Source organism: Bos javanicus, chromosome 24 (genome assembly GCF_032452875.1).
Source record: "Bos javanicus breed banteng chromosome 24, ARS-OSU_banteng_1.0, whole genome shotgun sequence".
NCBI classification, from domain to species: Eukaryota; Metazoa; Chordata; class Mammalia; order Artiodactyla; family Bovidae; genus Bos; species Bos javanicus.
Window position 1 is genome coordinate 2,901,678 of NC_083891.1, and position 19,619 is coordinate 2,921,296.

The following is a 19,619-nucleotide window of genomic DNA, read 5'->3' on the forward strand; positions in this document are numbered from 1 at the left end:
ACATAAAATAATTGACTCAATGGTCAAATTTACATAAGACTCTCTATATTTTATGGATTCTTCTTAGAGTTTCTCAATGCACGCTCTTCTATTGAAGGTTCTTTGAAGTTCTATATATCAGGATAATTAGAAAGCACTCAGAAATGTGTTTCTGATTATTTCCTAGTTCAAAAAATGTTTATTTAGTGTTTACAGTGTGCTATTTTCTCCAGTGACTGCCCTTAAGAAGTTTATGGCGTAGCCAGAGAGACAGAAACGATCCAATGATGACATAAAGAAGGGTGACCTAGCAACTGTGATGAGGTCAGAAAGAAACCAAGTGGAGGGTACGGGGGCTTCTCTAGGGGAGTCTGAGCTGGTGAGGAGAGGGGAGGCAGTGGTCCTCCTGGGAAGGAGAGGGTGTGCAGACTCTGGGAGACAGAGCATGGAGCCCAGGAAGGTGAGAAGAAGGCCACTCAGGGTGACGAGCTGAACACATGAAAACATAGTCTGAGATGGAGGCGGGGAGGACTTCTAGGCAATTTTAGAGGAGTAGCATCAAATTCTAGGAGCCCTGGGAAACCATGGGCAGAGTTTTAAATCTGAGGCTGGTGGAATAACATCTGAATTTTTACAGGATCACTTTTTTCAATTTTCAATGGAAAATGAATTGATAATGAGAACAAATAGGAGAGACAGAAAAAAGTAAGTTAATGGATAGTTGGACAAAAGAAAATTAGATAAGACTGATATGAAACTGTAAGAATAATGCCAGGAAATATCAAAGGTACTTTTGATATGTTCAGGGAAAAAGAGATTCGGTTACAAATAGGTCTGTAGCTTGAAGCCAGTGACATCCAGAAAGCGGAACGGCTCTGTATCTTTTTTGCCCCTGTCTTCTCTGTCAAGGAGAATAATTCTCAAACTGAAAAGGGTAAAAATAAATGTTGCTCCAAGGCAGCAGGAACCAAGCCCGGTGAAGGGACTGATGCGGAGCACCTGGCAACTCTGAAGAGTTCTGACTTCTGGTTTGTGTGTCGCTCGTCAGGAGGGCTTAGCGGGAAGACATGGGCTGTTCCTGGGCCTGCCCTTGAGGAGGTCTGGGAAGTGAAGGGGATGTATGGGCAGCGTGAGCAAGTAGGCTGCCTTTCAGAGAGACAGAGAGGCCGGCAGAATGTACTTAACAAAGGTGCGTGAACTTGATTTCGGTCCTGAGCAAATTCCCTGAATGGTTTTGAAGGGTCTGTAAATACCCAGAAGATTTCATTGCGAGGAGCCACAGGAAGTGCACAAAGAAAAAAAATGATGTCAGTTCAAGTTCAATCCCTTCGTTAAAGGGATTATCAACGTGAAAGACCAAGGGGATTCAGGAACTCATACAGAGTCTAGGTCAGGAAACCAATTACGGAGACTTTGTGACGTCTGGAGTCAACGTGGAAAGAGCGATCTGGGCATCTCTGGGGAAGCAGCTACGTCAGGTGCTTGTTGAACGACAGAGTCTGTGGCACTGACAGACTCATGTGGTACATGAGCGTCCGTACCTCCTGGTTTCCTCTGCTGTGTCGCCCACCTGGAGAAGGGGTGGTGCAGCCTGCCTCCAGTGGGGAGGCCGTGTGGCAACATTATGGTCAGCAGATGTGAATGGCATGATGTGAGCACTGCTCCTGCTCAGTTGCTCAGTCGGGTCTGACTCTGTGTGCCCCATAGACTGCAGCCCACCAGCCTCCTCTGTCCATGGGATTCTCCAGGCAAGAATCCTGGAGTGGGTTGCTATGCCCTTCTCCAGGGGACCTTCCCGACCCAGGGATCGAACCTGGGTTTCCTGCATTGCAAGCAGATTCTTTACCACTGAGCCACCAGGAAAGCCCAAATGTGAGCACGCTTAGTATGAATTAAAAGATTTCAAGGTATTCTTACAGAAACAGAGCCAGTGAAAACAGATTTCTCTTTTGGGGAGCCAAATGATGCCAAATTTTGTGTTCTCCAGGAATTGTAAGAAATTGTGGAGGTGAACATTTGTTCACCTAGAAGGGGACTTTTGGATGAATACCGTCCTATATTGGAGTCAAGTTAAATGCTTGTTTGTACCATTTTAAGAGTAAAAGATACACAGTCTTACTTTAGAGATACATCAGGTTCAGTTCCAGTGAAACTGAAGTCGTTCAGTCGTGTCCTACTCTTTGCAACCCCATGAACTGTAGCCTACTAGTCTTCTCCATCCATGAAATTTTCCAGGCAAGATTACTGGAGTGGGTTGCCATTTTCTTCTCCAGGGAATCTTTACGACCCAGGGATCAAACCTGGGTCTCCCACATTGCAAGCAGACGCTTTCACTGTCTGAGCCTCCAGGGAAGCTCCAGACCCCATAGTAAAGCCAACATTGCAATAAGGTGAGTTGCACAAAGCTTTGGTTTTTCAGTCCATATCAAAGTGACATTTACACTGCACTGCAGGGCAGTTACAAGTGTGCAATAGCATTATGTCTCAAAATGTATATACCTTAATTAAAAATACTTCGTTAAGATGTGTTAACCATCTCCTGAACCTTCAGTAAATTGTAACCTTTTTCAATAGTGACATCAAAGGTCACTATTTATAGATCACTGTAACAAATAATAATAATGAAAAAGTTTGAATTATTGTGAGAATTAGCAAAATGGGACACAGAGACAGGAAGTGAGCAAATGCAGGGTCGATAGACTGACTTGATGCAGGGTCACCATAAAACTTCAACTCGTGAAAAATGCCATCTCTTTGGAGTGTGATAAGGCAGAGCATGCGAAACAAGGCCTGTCTGCATTATCCTAGACCAAAGTTTAACACAGGGCTAGTGGCAGGGCGATTACTGTGCAACCCTTACTTTGATTTAGAAAATAAGTGATTAAATTATGTTTTAAATTTTTATATAAATTTGAAATACATGTATCCAAACTTAATAACATTATACAGAAAGCAGTTATTTTGGTCCTTTATATTTTAGTAAAACACAACAACTTATCCACAAATTATAGACAGAACTGTTCAGATTACAGATGGGAAAAAAAATGTTGCTTATCTATGTTTTCAGGTGGAAATCTGTTATTTAACTATTGGGCTTTTGAGGTATAATAATCTTATCTGTTTAACCACAAGCTTGAAGAATGCTTTTTCTCTGCAGAAGCCTGTTTAGAGAAATTCTCTGTCTCTAGTATTGATTATTTCTATACATACACTGTATTCAATAAAAGAGACCATTTTAAAGGCAAAAATATATTCAGTTACTCAGCCTGTCTTGAATTCAGCATTTAGAAGAAGGAAACCTCAGAATGTAGTCAGGGAGATTGTGATGGTTGACCAAGGAGTAGACTTAGTCTTTCCCTTAAAGAAATTTGACCTGCAGCAGAGAACTTTATTGAAGCTGGGCAAAAGGCAATTTGCACCAAGATTTGTGTGGCATTTCTTCTTTTAGTAATCATTAATAAATCTGGCAGCTCTCCAAAGCAGTTGAAAGTAAGTCAAAGAGAACGTTGAGCTTTTCCATTATTTTGAAAATTTAGCCAAGGTTGATCTTGGCGATTACTGGTGGTGATGAAGAAGCTATACTAAGGTTGCTGTGATGTAACTGTTGCTGTTTCCATTGTACAGATGGGCAAAGACTCAGCTTAAGATACATTTGCCCAAATTCCTTTATTTCAGAAATATGAGAGCTGGCATTTGAATCTGGTGTGCTTGACTTGTTAATCCGAAGTCTTCTCTTTAGAGAAGGGGTCTCTTTTGGGGAGGAGGACTTGCGTTTCACTGCTGTGGATTTTTTCCATGCTGTGTAATAATTTCCGCTTGGCCTTTGCTTCTTCTCAGATATTCAGGCCCAAAAGGTATGAAGAAAAAGTACCACATTGGTTACTTACATGTTGTTCAGCCTTGAGAATCCCAAACAAATGAGAATTAGTGATACAAAGAGAAATTGAATCTTTGTTGCTTTCTATTTTCTTAATCCTGAAAATGAGAACTCAGTAATATAAAAGCTGAAAAGTCCTTTTCTGTCTATTTTAAAGCTGCTTTCTGTTTATGTGAGTTGTCTTATTTCACATGCTTCCTTGGTTGCAGAATCAGTAATACTGTAGACATACGGTCTCTACATCTCATTTGAGATGGTCAAAGGTAGATGTCCAGGGCAAGACAAGGAGCCAGGACTCACAGAGCAGAAAGCAATCTGCTCATGGCATTCCTGTGTTGTAAGATGAATTAAATGGATGATTCTGATTTCATGGTTGGGTTATAAGTAGTCCTGGAAATAAGTCATACACTAAATAGTCAATAAACATTTGTTGAATTGACCTGCATGGAAAATATTACTAATCAACATAACTTGGGTGGTCTCAGTGGATACTGCTCAATTCGTTCTATTAATATATCATAGAAAGTCACCACCAAATATCCTTGCCTGGTTACTAATTACTTACAAAAGCTACACCATTTAATTTTGAAATAATAGCTACTAAAACCTGTAAAATATTTTTATCATAAGAAGTGCTTGTATGTATATCATTTAAAATAAATGGACTCCATCAAAGAGCTTCCCAGGTGGTGCTAGTGGTAAAGAGCCCGCCTGCCAGTGCAGGAGACATAGAGACTTGGGTTTGATCCCTGGGTTGGGAAGATCCCCTGGAGGAAGAAATAGCAACCAACTCCGGTATTCTTGACTGGATAATCCCATGGACAGAGGAGCCTGGCAAGCTATATAGTTCATAGAGTTGCAAAGAGTTGGACATGACTGAAACAACTTAACGTAGCTTCAAAGAATATATTATTCAATAAGGTAAAACCTGAAGTAGCACTTTTGAGCCAACACACACACATCTGTGCCTTTCCTTTGAACTCTGTAGCTCAGAGTAAATTGTGGCAGACTGTCTATCCCGCTGAAAACAATTGTTCAGTCACTAAGTTGTGTCTGACTCTTTGAGATTCCATGGGCTGCAGCATGCCAGGCTTCCTTGTCCTTCACTATCTCCCAGAGTTTGCTCAAACTCATATCCATTGATTTGGTAATGCCATCCAACGATCTCATCTTCTGTCACCCTCTGCTCCTGCCCTCTGTCTTTCCCAGCATCAGGGTCTTATCCAATAAGTCGGCTCTTCGTATCAGATGGCCAAAGTATTGGAACTATAGCTTTAGCAGCAGTCCTTCCAATGAATGTTCAAGATTGATTTCTTTTAGGATTGACTGGTTCGGTCTTGCTGTCCAAGAGACTCTCAAGAGTCTTCTCCAGTACACAGTTCAAAAGCATCAATTCTTCAGTGCTCAGCCTTCTTTATGGTCCAGTTTGCACTTCCATACACGACTGCTGGAAAAACCAGAGCTTTGACTATATGGGCCTTTTGTCAGCACAGTGATGTCTCTGCTTTTTAATATGCTGTCTAGGTTGGTCATAGCTTTTCTTCCAAGAAGCAAGCATCTTAATTTTATGGCTGCAGTCAATTAGAAACTCAAGAAAAAATATGAATAAAACATGAAGCGCATCTGTCTGAAATCATTGGAGGTCGCCAGGGCTGTTGGAAATGACGGGTGATGACCCTGAAGAGAAGGTAATGGCATTGCATGAACTTAACTTTCTGCAGCCACCTGATCCCTGGATCTGCCCAGCTCTGGTGCTGAGGAAGATTCTGGGATGCCAAAGCAAGACTAACAGGCAGAGAAGCCAATGGAGTTATAAGAAAATTGAAGGATATCAGCCTATCCGTTCTTGAAAGCTAAAATCCCAGTGAGAAGAATGAAGTGATTGTGTTTGTAGAAATCCCTAGGAATCTACCAAAACATAATAAGAGTAATACATCATTTTAGCAGGTTGTGAAATAAAAAGGCCAGTATACAGTAATCAGTTGTATTTCTGTAAATCATCAAAGAACCCTGGATATGAAACAAAACTAGATCCTTTGGATATAAGCAAAATACATGAAGAGAGTTTTCAAGGAATAAGAAATATAGATGCAAATAAGCACACTCAAAGATGTTCATCATTAACCAGAAGGGAGACACGAGTTAAAACCACAATTTATACAGACATCAAAATATAGCTATCAAAATGGCTAATATAAAAAAATAATGATCACGTCAAGGGGTGCTGGAAGATGCAGCGAAATAGAATCAGATATAAATTGCCAGTAGAAACGTTAAATGGTGCAGCCATTCTCCACCATGGCTTGGCAGTTTCTTACTGACCATGCAACCACTGTATGATCCAGCTGTTGTACTCTTCAGTGTTTATCCCACAAAAGTGAAAACTTTTGTTCCATGAAGACTGTTCATAGTAGCTTTATTTGTACTAGCCAAAAACTGGAAGCAGCCCTGGCATTCTTCAACAGGTGATGGTTAAACAAACCATTTATATGAATACCATGGATTCTGTTCCCAATGAAAGGAATCAACTGTTAATGCAGGAAGAGACTTGAATGAATCTCCAGAGTGAAAAAGTGAACCTTGAAGGTTGGATACCAGGTAATTATATTAATAAAACATGTTTGTTATTCCATCACTTCATGGCAAATAGATGGGGAAACAGTGGACACAGTGGCTGGCTTTATTTTTCTGGCCTCCAAAATCACTGTAGATGGTGATTGCAGCCATGAAATTAAAAGACGCTTGCTCCTTGGAAGGAAAGTTATGACCAACATAGACAGTGTATTAAAAAGCAGAGACATTACTTTGCCAACAAAGGTCCGTCTGGTCAAGGCTATGGTTTTTCCAGTGGTTATGTATGGATGTGAGAGTTGGAGTAGAAAGAAGGCTGCGCGCTGAAGAATTGATGCTTTTGAACTGTGGTGTTGGAGAAGACTCTTGAGAGTCCCTTGGACTGCAAGGACATCAAACCAATCCATCCTAAAGGAGATCAGTCCTGGGTATTTACTGGAAGGACTGATGTTGAAGCTGAAACTCCAATCCTTTGGCCACCTGGTGCAAAGAACTGACTCATTTGAAAAGACCCTGATGCTGGAAAAGACAAGGTGGGAGGAGAAGGGGACGACAGAGGATGAGATGGTTGGATGGCATCACCGACTCGATGGACATGGGTTTGGGTGGACCCCAGGAGTTGGGGATGGACAGGGAGGCCTGGTGTGCTGTGGTTCATGGGATCACAGAGTCGGACATGACTGAGTGACTGAACTGAACTGAAATGAACATGTTTATTACACAAAATTTTAGAAATGGAGGACAAGTTGCCAAAGTTTAGGGGCAGGAAGGTGAGGGATGGAATAAGTTAGCTGGATATGGTTACGATGAGCGAGAAAAGAGGGGTTTTTGTGATGAGGGAACCATTTGGTATGTTGTCTGGGATGGCAGTAGATGAAATACACAACTGCACTCACGGGCACAAGGAAAACTTGGAAGTTAGAAACAGGTCAGCGGACTTTCAGGGCCAACATCCTGGTGATGATCTTGTGCTGTAGTTTTGCCAAATGTTGTCATTGGGGAAAGTGGCCAAAGCATAAAAGGAATACCTGTATTATTTCAGAAAACTGCAAGTGACTCTACAATTATCTTTTAAAAAGTCAGTAAAGAAAGGATTAACCAAGATAAACAAAAGTACAGTAGAGATGAAAAAGATATTTGCCATACAGAAATCACAATGGATGTCTCAAAAAGAAATTAGCAGTACTATAGCATCAAAACAGTGAAATCATAAAAGCATAAAAATTCTATGAAAACACTGAAAACTGGGATGAAAAGATGAGAATAATAGATATGTCTTATGATACACATGTATGAATGTGACATAATATAAAACAACAGAAGCAATAATCAGAACCGTAAAAGAAAAAAAAAAAAACTTCCTATTAAGAAATGTAGAGCTCAAATAAAACTTGAGAGAACTTACTGTTTTCAGTGGGAAGCTGATAAGATGATAGCCACACATAGATATAACCTTTCTAGGATTTTTAATCTTCACGGTAAAACTGCATGTAAGGGTCTAGAAAGGAAAAGCCAATTTTTAACCAATAATAAACTTCAATCTTCTGTTTTGCAAGAAAAATATCAACTACTGAAGTACAAGAAACAGTAGAGCATCTTCTACAAAGGTATGGAAAAAAGTGGAGAAAATCCTATAATTTTGTATTTAGCCAAGTAGTGTTATTATATAAAATATTTAATGAAACACTTCAGAAAATTGCAATAAATAAAAATACAAAAACTATGGAGAGGACTTATGAGCACAAGTGTAAATTAAAATTTTTTAAATGTCAAAATATGGTTCAATTGATATTTCCCACTTTTTTATTGGAAGTTATTACCTGTAACAAAGGAAAGAGAAAGAAGATTTAGAAACCAGCAAAAATTAATGAAGGAGGAGGGGAAAAAGTAGAAGTACTAAACTCATTTTACTAAAATGAATACAAGTATTATTTTATGATGGCATAATTGTGTTTTATTGACTCCTATAGTTATCAATATATTGGCTTATTATATGAGATTATTCAGTGTTTGTCTTTGTTTGACTTATTTTCCTTATCATAATTCCCTCAAGTTACCTCCATTTGTTGCAATTGGTACGATTTCCTTCTTTCTCAGTGCTGAATAATATTCCATTACACATATAACATATGTGTGTCCATTCAACCCTTGATGGGCATTTAAATTGTCTCCATGTCTTGGCCACCATGAGTAATACTGCAATAAACACAGGGATGAACACAAGTCTTTGAGATAGTGATTTTATTTTCTTAGGATATATATCCCTAAGTGAAATTGTTGGATCACATGGTATAGCTTAATTTTAATTTTCTGAGGAATTCCATATTTCCATAAAAACTGCAGCAATTTACATTCCCATAAACAGTGAACAAGTGTTCCCTTTTCCCCACATCCTCTCCAACACTTCATATGGCTTATCTTTTTGGTAATTGCTACTCTAAGTGGTGTGAGAGATCTCTGACTGTGATGTAGATTTGCTTTCCCCTGATAATTAGTGATGTTGAGCATCTTTTCATGTATCTGTTTACCATTTGTGTATCTTTGAAAAGATATGTCTATTCAGTTCTGCCTATCTTTTTAATCAGGTAGCTTGTTTTTATTGAGTTTATTTAATAACAGTGGGGGAGAAATGTTTATACTATGTAAAGAAATCATGTTGATGGGTGGAGCTGTGTTCTTCCTGCAAGAAGAGAAGCAAAAAGCAAAGGAGAAAAGGAAAGATATAAGCACCTGAATGCAGAGTTCCAAAGAATAGCAAGGAGAGAACTGTACAAAAAAGATCTTCATGACCCGGATAATCACGATGGTGTGATCACTGACCTAGAGCCAGACATCCTGGAATGTGAAGTCAAGTGGGCCTTAGGAAGCATCACTAGAAACAAAGCTAGTGGAGGTGTCGGAATTCCCGTTGAGCTATTTCAAATCCTAAAAGATGATGCTGTGAAAGTGCTGCACTCAATATGCCAGCAAATTTGGAAAACTCAGCAGTGGCCACAGGACTGGAAAAGGGCAGTTTTCATTCCAATCCCAAAGAAAGGCAGTGCTAAAGAATGCTCAAACTACTGCACAATTGCACTCATCTTACATGCTAGCAAAGTAATGCTAAAAATTCTCCAAACCAGTCTTCAGCAATACGTGAACTGTGAACTTCCAGATGTTCAAGCTGGTTGTAGAAAAGGCAGAGGAACCAGAAATCAAATTGCAAACATCCGCTGGATCATTGAAAAAGCAAGAGAGTTCCAGAAAAACATCTCTTTCTGCTTTATTGACTATGCCAAAGCCTTTGATTGTGTGGCACAATAAACTGTGGGAAATTCTTCAAGAGATGGGAATACCGAATCACCTGACCTGCCTCTTGAGAAACCTATATGCAGGTCAGGAAGCAACAGTTAGAACTGGACATGCAACAACAGACTGGTTCCAAATAGGAAAAGGAGTATGTCAAGGCTGTATATTGTCACCCTGCTTATTCAACTTCTATGCAGAGTACACCATGAGAAATGCTGGGCTGGGAGAAGCACAAGCTGCATTCAAGATTGCCGGGAGAAATATCAATCACCTCAGATATGCAGATGACACCACCCTTATGGCAGAAAGCGAAGAGGAACTAAAAAGCCTCTCGATGAAAGTGAAAGAGGAGAGGGAAAAAATTGGCTTAAAGCTCAACATTCAGAAAACAAAGATCATGGAATCTGGTCCCATCACTTCATGGCAAATAGATGGGGAAACAGTGTCAGACTTCATTTTGGGGGGGCTCCAAAATCACTGCAGATGGTGACTGCAGCCATGAAATTAAAAGACGCTTACTCCTTGGAAGGAAAGTTATGACCAACCTAGATAGCATATTCAAAAGCAGAGACATTACTTTGCCAACAAAGGTCCATCTAGTCAAGGCTATGGTTTTTCCAGTGGTCATGTATGGATGTGAGAGTTGGACTGTGAAGAAAGCTGAGCACTGAAGAATTGATGCTTTTGAACTGTGGTGTTGGAGAAGACTCTTGAGAGTCCCGTGGACTGCAAGGAGATCCAACCAGTTCATTCTAAAGGAGATTAGTCCTGGGTGTTCATTTAAAGTACTGATGCTAAAGCTGAAACTCCAGTACTTTGGCCACCTCATGCAAAGAGTTGACTCATTGGAAAAGACCCTGATGCTGGGAGGGATTGGGGGCAGGAGGAGAAGGGGACGACAGAGGATGAGATGGCTGGATGGCATCACTGACTCGATAGACGTGAGTTTGAGTGAACTCCGGGAGTTGGTGATGGACAGGGAGGCCTGGCGTGCTGTGATTCATGGGGTCTCAAAGAGTCGGACATGACTGAGCGACTGAACTGAACTGAAACTATGGTGGAGGTAATGAAGATAGTGGTGACCTCCCTCAAAAGATCCCAGGCATGTACTTCTGCAGCCTGTGCCTGCAACCCTGCAGCAGGCCACCACTGACCCTCACCTTCACGGGAAATCCTGGACACCCCCAGGCAAGTCTCCTGTGGGGTCACTGCTCCTTTCTCTTGGTTCCTGGTACACAAGATTCTGTTGTGCCCTCCAAGAGTCTATTTCCCAGTCCTATGTAAGTTCTGGCAGGTCTATAGTGGGGTTAATGGTGACCTCCTCCAAGAGGACTTAGGCCATACCCACACCCAGAGCCCCTGTCCCTGTGGCAGGCCACTGCCAACTCGTACTGCCAAGTGTCCACAGGAGACACTCAAACACAGTTCTGTCTCAGTCTCTGTGGGGTCCCTGGGTCCTGGTGCGCACAAGGTTGGTTTGAGCCCTCTGAGCGTCTCTGGCAAGAACAGGACTTCATTCTAAATGTGAATTCAGCCCTCTTATTGTCTTGCTGGGGCTTCTCCTTTGCCCTTGGATGTGGGGTGTCTCCTTACAGCCACTCCAGTGCCTACCGTCTTACTGGGGTTTTTCTGACCTTGGACATGGGGTATCTTATTCACGGCTGCTCCAGAAAAGCGCAGGTGTCGCTCCTTACCTTGAACGTGGGGTACCTCCTTTCAGCCACAACCCCTGACCTTGGAGGTGGGGTATCTCCTCCCCACCAGTCACCGCTCCAGCCCTGTGCAGCTGCTGCAGTAAATAGAAGGGAGGGAACACAGCTCCATCCATCAATAGAAAATTGGATTAAACATTTACTGAGCATGGCCTCACCCATCAGAACAAGACCCAGTATCCCCCTCAGTCAGTCTATCCCATCAGGAAGCTTCCATAAGCCTTTTATCCTTCTCCCTCAGTTGGAAGACAGACTGAAAACCACAATCACAGAAAACTAACCAATCTAATCACATGGACCACAGCCTTGTCTAACTCAATGAAACTATGAGCCATGCCACGTAGGGCAACCCAAGATGGACAGGTCATGGTGGCGAGTCCTGACAAAATGTGGTCCACTGGAGAAGGGAATGGCAAACCACTTCAGGACTCCTGCCTTGAGAACCCCATGAATGGTAGGAAAAGGCAAAAAGATAGGACACTGAAAGATGACCTCCCCGGGTCAGTAGGTGCCCAATATGCTACTGTAGATCAGTGGGAAAATAACTCCAGAAAGAATGAAGAGATGGAGCCAAAGCAAAAACAACACCCAACTGTGGATGTGACTGGTGATGGAAGCAAGGTCCAATGTTGCAAAGAGCAATATTGCATAGGAACTTGGAATGTTAGGTTCATGAATCAAGGCAAATTGGAAGTGATCAAACAGGAGATGGTAAGAGTGAATGTTGACATTTTAGGAATCAGCAAACTAAAATGGACTGGAATGGCTGAATTTAGCTCACATGACCATTATATCTACTACTGTGGGCAAGAATCAGAAGAAATGGAGCAGCCATCAAGTCAACAAGAGTCCAAAATACAGTACTTGGATGCAGTTTCAAAAATGACAGAATGATCTCTGTTCGTTTCCAAGGCAAACCATTCGATATCATGGTAATCTAAGTCCATGCCCTGACCAGTAATGCTGAAGAAGCTGAAGTTGAATGGTGCTATGAAGACCTACAAGACCTTTTAGAACTAACACCCCCATAGGATGTCCTTTTCATTATAGGGGACTGGAATGCAAAAGTAGGAAGTCAAGAAACACCTGGAGTAACAGGAAAAATTGGCCTTAGAGTACAGAATGAAGCAGGGCAAAGGCTAATAGAGTTCTGCCAAGAGAACGCACTGGTCATAGCAAACACCCTCTTCCAACAACACAAGAGAAGACCCTACACATGGACATCACCAGAAGGTCAACACCAAAATCAGATTGATTATATTCTTTGCAGCCAAAGATGGAGAAGCTCTATACAGTCAGCAAAAATAAGACCGGGAACTGACTGTGGCTCAGATCATGAGCTCCTTATTGCCAAATTCAGACTTGACTTGAAGAAAGTAGGCAAAACCATTAGACCATTCAGGTATGACCTAAATCAAATCCATAATAATTATACAGTGGAAGTGAGAAAAAGATTTAAGGGACTAGACATGATAGAGTACCTGAAGAACTATGGATGGAGGTTCCTGACATTGTACAGGAGATAGGGATCAAGACCATCCCCATGGAAAAGAAATGCAAAAAAGCAAAATGGCTGTCTGAGGAGGCCTTACAAATAACTGTGAAAAGAAGAGAAGCCAAAAGCAAAGGAGAAAAGAAAAGATAAACCCATTTGAATGCAGAGTTCCAAAGAATAGCAAGGAGAGATAAGAAAGCCTTCCTCAGTGATCAATGCAAAGAAATAGAGGAATACAATAGAATGGGAAAGACTAGAGATCTCTTCAAGAAAATTAGAGATACCAAGGGAACATTTCATGCAAAGATGGGCGCGATAAGGGACAGAAATGGTATGGACCTAACAGAAGCAGAAGATATTAAGAAGAGGTGGCAAGAATACACAGAAGAACTGTACAGAAAAGATCACAACCCAGATAATCACGATGGTGTGATCATGCACCTAGAACCAGACATCCTCGAATGTGAAGTCAAGCGGGCCTTAGAAAGCATCACTACAAACAAAGCTAGTGGAGGTGATGGAATTCCACTTGAGCTATTTCAAATCCTGAAAGATGATGCTGTGAAAGTGCTGCACTCAATATGCCAGCAAATTTGGAAAACTCAGTAGTGGCCATAGGACTGGAAAAGGTCAATTTTCCTTCCAATCCCAAAGAAAGGCAATGCCAAAGAATGCTCAAGCTACCTCATAATTGCGCTCATCTCACACGCTAGCAAAGTAATGCTCAGAATTCTCCAAGCCAGGCTTCAACAGTATGTGAACCGTGAACTTCCAGATGTTCAAGCTGGATTTGGAAAAGACAGAGGAACCAGAGATCAAATTGCCAACGTCCACTGGATCATCGAAAAAGCAAAAAGTTTCAGAAAAACATATATTTCTACTTTATTGACTATGCCAAAGCCTTTGACTGTGTGGATCACAATAAACTGTGGGAAATTCTTAAAAAGATGGGAATACCACTCCACCTGACCTGCCTCTTGAGAAATCTGTATGCAAGTTGGGAAGCAACAGTTAGAACTGGATATGGAGCTGGTTCCAAACTGGGAAAGGAGTACGTCAAGGCTGTATATTGTCACCCTGCTTATTTAACTTCTATGCAGAGTACATCATGAGAAACGCTGGGCTGGAAGAAGCACAAGCTGGAATCATGATTGCCAGGAGAAGTATCAATAACCTCAGATATGCAGATGACACCACTATTATGGCAGAAAGTGAAGAACTAAAGAGTCTCTTGATGAAAGTGAAAGTGAAGAGTGAAAATGTTGGCTTAAAACTCAGCATTCAGAAAACGAAGATCATGGCATCTGGTCCCATCACTTCATGGCAAATAGATGGAGAAACAGTGGAAATGATGACAGACTTTATTTTTTTGGGCTCCAAAATCACTGCAGATGGTGACTGCAACCATGAAATAAAAAGACGCTTACTCCTTGGAAGAAACGTTATGACCAAACTAGACAGCATATTAAAAAGCAGAGACATTACTTTGCCAACAAAGGTCCATCTAGTCAAAACTATGGGTTTTCCAGTAGTCATGTATGGATGTGAAATTTGGAATATAAAGAAAGCTGAGCACCGAAGAATTGATGCTTTTGAACTGTGGTGTTGGAGAAGACTCTTGAGAGTCCCTTGGACTGCAAGGATATCAAACCAGTCCATCCTAAAGGAAATCAGTCCTGAATATTCATTGGAAGGACTGATGTTGAAGCTGAAACTCCAATCCTTTGGCCACCTGATGCAAAGAACTGACTCATTTGAAAAGACCCTGATGCTGGGAAAGATTGAAGGTGGGAGGAGAGGATGAGATGGTTAGATAGGATCACCGACTCAATGGACATTAGTTTGAGTAAACTCCAGGAGTTGGTGATGGACAGGGAGGCCTGGCATGCTGCAGTCTATGGAGTTGTAAAGCGTTGGACATGCCTGAGCAACTGAACTGAACTGAACTGAAAGAAATCATATAATCAATTAGAAAAAACATTAAAAAGTTAATAGATAAGTGGATAAAATGTAAAAACTTTCCACTAACAAACCAATGGAAAAAGTTAATTGAAACAATTACCTAACAAAATTTGATAAATATTCCAATATAAGACAATTCTGGTGAATATCTCATAAACCATTGTCAAAAAATTCTTCACAGAGAAAAAAGATGTTTCAGTTCTGTTTTATGACAAGGTATGGATCACTATCCTTTGAATAATATAAAATAAATATAAATAAATAAGAAATCCTAAGACAGGCACCCAAAATTGTAGAAAAAGTTTTATGTAGAGTGCACATAATAACAAAAACATTGAAAAGAGTATAAAATGGCTAAAAGCATTGGAGAATGGGAAACGAAGGGAAACACAAGATGGAATATTATGCTGTCAATATTCATGATGCGTTTGAGGCATCTTAAATAATAGAACGTTCCAGTAACCTAAAGTCCAAATGTTGTATAGGGGGATGAGCCTCTCCCCTTTTTTTTTCTCCTCCTCTGTTTTCTGTAGTTTCTACCGTGATCACGTATGAATTCTAGAGCAAGAAGAACATGGTTAAATTTTTGGTAAAAGCAAGAGAAAGCCCTGTGTGTGTGTTCTGGGGTGGGAGGGCTGTTCTTGAGGGGCCAGGCAGGTCTGGAGGTGGGAGGCCCATGCCCGCTGTGTATCCATTCTTTCCAGTGGGTGGACGATAAACCAGTGTGGATGATTGATGAGTTTATTGGAGCTAAAGGCTTGGGATTATTTCTGCAAATTACAGCCATCAAGGGGTCCTCTGAGACCTGCCCTAAAAACAGCACTCTGGGTTCACGCTCTTCCCCACGGGCGCGTCGGGCTTTTCTCTTGTGCCTGTGGCTGTCCTGGACGCCCGTGTCTGCGCCGACAGAGACCGACACGGCAGCCATTCTCTCTAATAAACCTTTGATCTGCTGAATGGGGACTACAAAGCCCCCGAGCCAAGGTGCCGCGCAGGGAGAGTTTCACAAAATGTGAGCCAGAAAGGCTGGGTCCCAGGGGCTAGCCTGGCTGAGCCTGCGACAGCTAATTGGGCCTGTTAGGGTCAGCAATTAGCTTCCAGCTATTCAGAACTTCTGACAGGGCCACCTTTATCTGCAAGCCAGCTCTCAGTGGAACAATGGCATCGCAGCCTGTCAGAAGACACTGGGAGCCGCACACAAAGCCAGATGGCACCTCCGGGCGCACAGAGCTCTCCTCCGCGGTGGAGTTATTGTATCTTTCCCGCAGTCCCACCCAGGGATTGCCCGGCCCTCCTGAGCATAACATCAGGCAATTCCTTCATGGCAGAAAGCATTGTTTTCTTTAGTCGCAGGAGTTTTCGTTTTTAAACTAAATAGTGTATGCTGCAAGAACCCAAGGGTTCTGTTTTCTTTGTCAGAGGTGAAAACATATGCAAAGTATTTGGCTTAAAAAATGACCTACCAGTGTCGTTTCAAAGGTTAAGAGGAGCGAAATTTGGAAAATGGTGCTGTAGAAAAGTTGTCTCTGAATCGTCCGTCTAAAACGTCCACTCCTGCCTTTGCTGGTGGAGGTGGGAATTTAGGCATCTTTGCTTTATCCCCGGGGAAGCCCTTTTAGTTCCCACTGCTGGCACTTGAGAAAGAAAGCTCTTGTTGTCCTTTTCAGAGTAATCCTTTTACTCCCATAAGGAAACAGAGTGTCTACAATGTTACCTTCTCACAAACCACGATCAGTGATGGGTTTATCTTATACATTTTGGTGGGGGTGGGAGGAGGCTGGTTTGCTAGAGCAGAGGGTGTCTGTGGCTGAATGCACAGCTGCTATTTGGGAGCTCACAGCCCCTGAAGCCACAGACGGTGGGAGAAGGTGGCCTGCACGGTTTCCTGGCGGCCTCTGCCCGGCCTCTCGGGTCAGTCTCCCTCCATCCTCCTGAGAAGGCGCTAAACCACAGGGTGCAGGGAGTGGCCCCTGAGGTGGGTCTGCGGGTGACAGCTCTGTGATTTCAGCATTATTTTAATACAACATAAGTGCCTGGGATATTTATGCGGCTTCATTTTACATCTGCTTTTTGGGATAATTGATTTGTACTTGTCTCTGCTAGATCTCAGTAATTTGCCTCCTTTTCTTCTTTTCCATTTTCTCCCCCTGTTGCTCCCTCCCCATTCCGCATCCTCACTGGAAAACCTAAAAGCATTCCCATAATGCTACCTGGTTTCTGCAGCCTGTTTTCTTCCCAGGAAGCCCTGTCGTGCAGCAGAGTGTCAGACTGACGGGGCCTGCCTGGCTCTACCAGTTAAGTTGTTCAACGTGGTGACTATTACAGGAACCAGGGCGGCCTTGGTTACCTTTGTTAGGGCTCCTCTAGAGGGATAAGCAGGGCTGAGGCCCTGATGGAGGTTGGTACTCAGAGCTGATGGATCAGGTATCTGTGGATGCTCCTTATCTCCCTTGATGGCTCAGAGCTGTGTCCGCAGGTGAAAGCCTTATGCCGGTGGGGAAGGAGGGGGTGATCAGATTTCATGGGGGAATTTACTTGCAAAAATTAAATCTTTCTGCGGTGTCTGGGCCGCCAGTTTTTCACCAAGAAACTACCATTTCACATCTTGCTAAAAGTTTATGGTCCTTTTTTGTTTTTCTTTTTTGGCCAGCACATTTCTGCATCACTGAGCTGACAGCTGAGTTCTGTCCCGCACACACGGGGTATCAGCTGTGGGCCAGGCTGGCAGGCAGCGAAAGGGGAGACTGAAGAGCCGGGGGAAAGTGAAGCGTTTCCTGACTTGCGACCACCCCGCTGGCAACTGTGCGTCAGGCGGCAGGAACCCCTGGCCTGCAGGTCTCGACAGAGGCAGCTTTGCCCTCGTGATGCGTCCGGAGGCCTCGTGCCTGGCTTGGGGGTGCCCGTGCCTGGCGCACCTGGAGCACTCATGGCTGACAGGTCATCAGGGAGCCTCTCTAGAGCAGGTCTTTCCTGAGAGCCGAGCCTCCAGGAGCAACAGGAATGGGGGCAGCTGAGCAGACCAGGCCCATCAAGAGTAACCTCTCCACTCCGGATTAGAGCGTGATGTGAAGCCAGGGACAAGCTGACGAGGACTGCCATCACCTGAGCCCCCTTGTTTACCTTACCTGCAGACGCCACAGAGGTTCTCCGCAGACACCTGTATCAGAAGATACAGCGTGGCCAGACGTCACCCGTGTCACATCTAAAGGGCGCGCAGGGTGAGAGAACGGAACGGGAGGAAACGAGAGCACACAGAAGGGACCCCGGGAAGCGAAGACCTGGTGCTCAGCAGCGTTAGTCTGAGAAGACACAGTTGTGGGACCAGCAAACTCTGTTTTGTTCTCACAGTTTCAGTCTCTACGGGAGAATTAATTACTGTTCCTCTATTTCCCTTTATTTCCTGTTTTTAATAAAACCTTGCAATAAATATGGGATGCTTAGAGGAAGGAAGATATTGTCTGGCCTGTATTTATGGAATGAAAATGTGTGAAGACACAGCATTTTTATTAATAAAATCGATCAAAACACTAGAGGAGGAAGTCTCCTTCTCACTTGATGGAGACGATGTATAAACATCCACAGAGGGAGGCTGGAGAGTCTGGTGGCACGGAGCAGCAGGGGTCTCCGGGGCCCTCTGGTAGAAAGCGGTGATGAGGGCAGGAGAAGCCCGTCCTCCTGGGACCCAGGACAGCAGGCAGGGTGGGACACAACACTCTGCTTCGTGTGGAAAGAGTGAGCACTTCACTCCCCAGCAGTTCACTGAGGCATCTTGTCACTGCCGCCTGGACCCGGGGAGCCCATGGCCTTATGAAGTCACCCTCTCCAGGTCCTGCTTCCAGTGTGTCCCGGATGGGGGCCCAGGAAGACCAGCATCTCCTCCAGTACAGCTAGTCACGGGAGGAAACAGCCCCTGCGGCCCACGGTCACCGCCGGAGCTGACGGCAATACTCGGGGCACGGCCAGGACGTTGCTCTTTGACGCTCGTCATTCTGGGACTTCTCTTTATCAACTACATTCATTCTTCCCCTTGTCTCCTACTGAAATTCTCTTTTCCCCTGTAACAGTTTTTTTGAGTTTTCCCTGCTGGCTCAGATAGTCAAGAATCTGCCTACAATGCAGGAGACCCAGGTTTGATCCCTGGGTCGGGATGATCACCTAGAGAAGCAAATGACCACCCACTCCAGTGTTCTTGCCTAGAGAATCCCATGGACAGAGGAGCCTGGCAGGCTGTAGTCCATGGTGTTGCAAAGAGTCAACTGAGTGGCTCACACTTTCACTTTTTCCTGTTATATTTAAGATGAAAACTTTGTATAATATGTGTGCATATGTGTATATGTGTATACACATTTATTTCATTTTGAAAAAACTATCTTTTGAAAATTTTCAACCCTGGATTTTTAAAAAAACGACCAATTTAAGAAAATGATTTGATAGTCATTATTTTCAATTTTTAATTTTTTTAATTTCTTGAGTCCTTTGATTTGTCAGATATTTTACATATAGAAAGGTAATTTGTCAAAAGTTTTGCAACATTTTTGTGTTTGTCATTTATATTAATTTTTTAAAGTAAGACCTTTTTAGAACAGTTTTAAGTTTACGACAGAATTGAGGGGAAGTTATGGAGATATCCCTGTAGCTCCTGCATCCCACTATGAACATCCCCTACCAGAGAGCTGCGTTTGTCAGGAACTGATGAACCTGCATTTACACACGTCATTACCATCAAAGGCCATGG

At 42.9% G+C, this 19,619-nt stretch overlaps 1 long non-coding RNA gene across 1 annotated transcript; it reads left to right on the forward strand.

Moving 5' to 3' along the window:
- The first annotated feature begins 230 nt into the window (after positions 1–230).
- On the forward strand, positions 231–18,334 carry LOC133237453 (uncharacterized). Its single transcript, XR_009733200.1, has 2 exons — positions 231–439; positions 18,016–18,334. It is a non-coding gene; the product is annotated as an uncharacterized LOC133237453 (long non-coding RNA).
- The last annotated feature ends 1,285 nt before the right edge of the window (positions 18,335–19,619 follow it).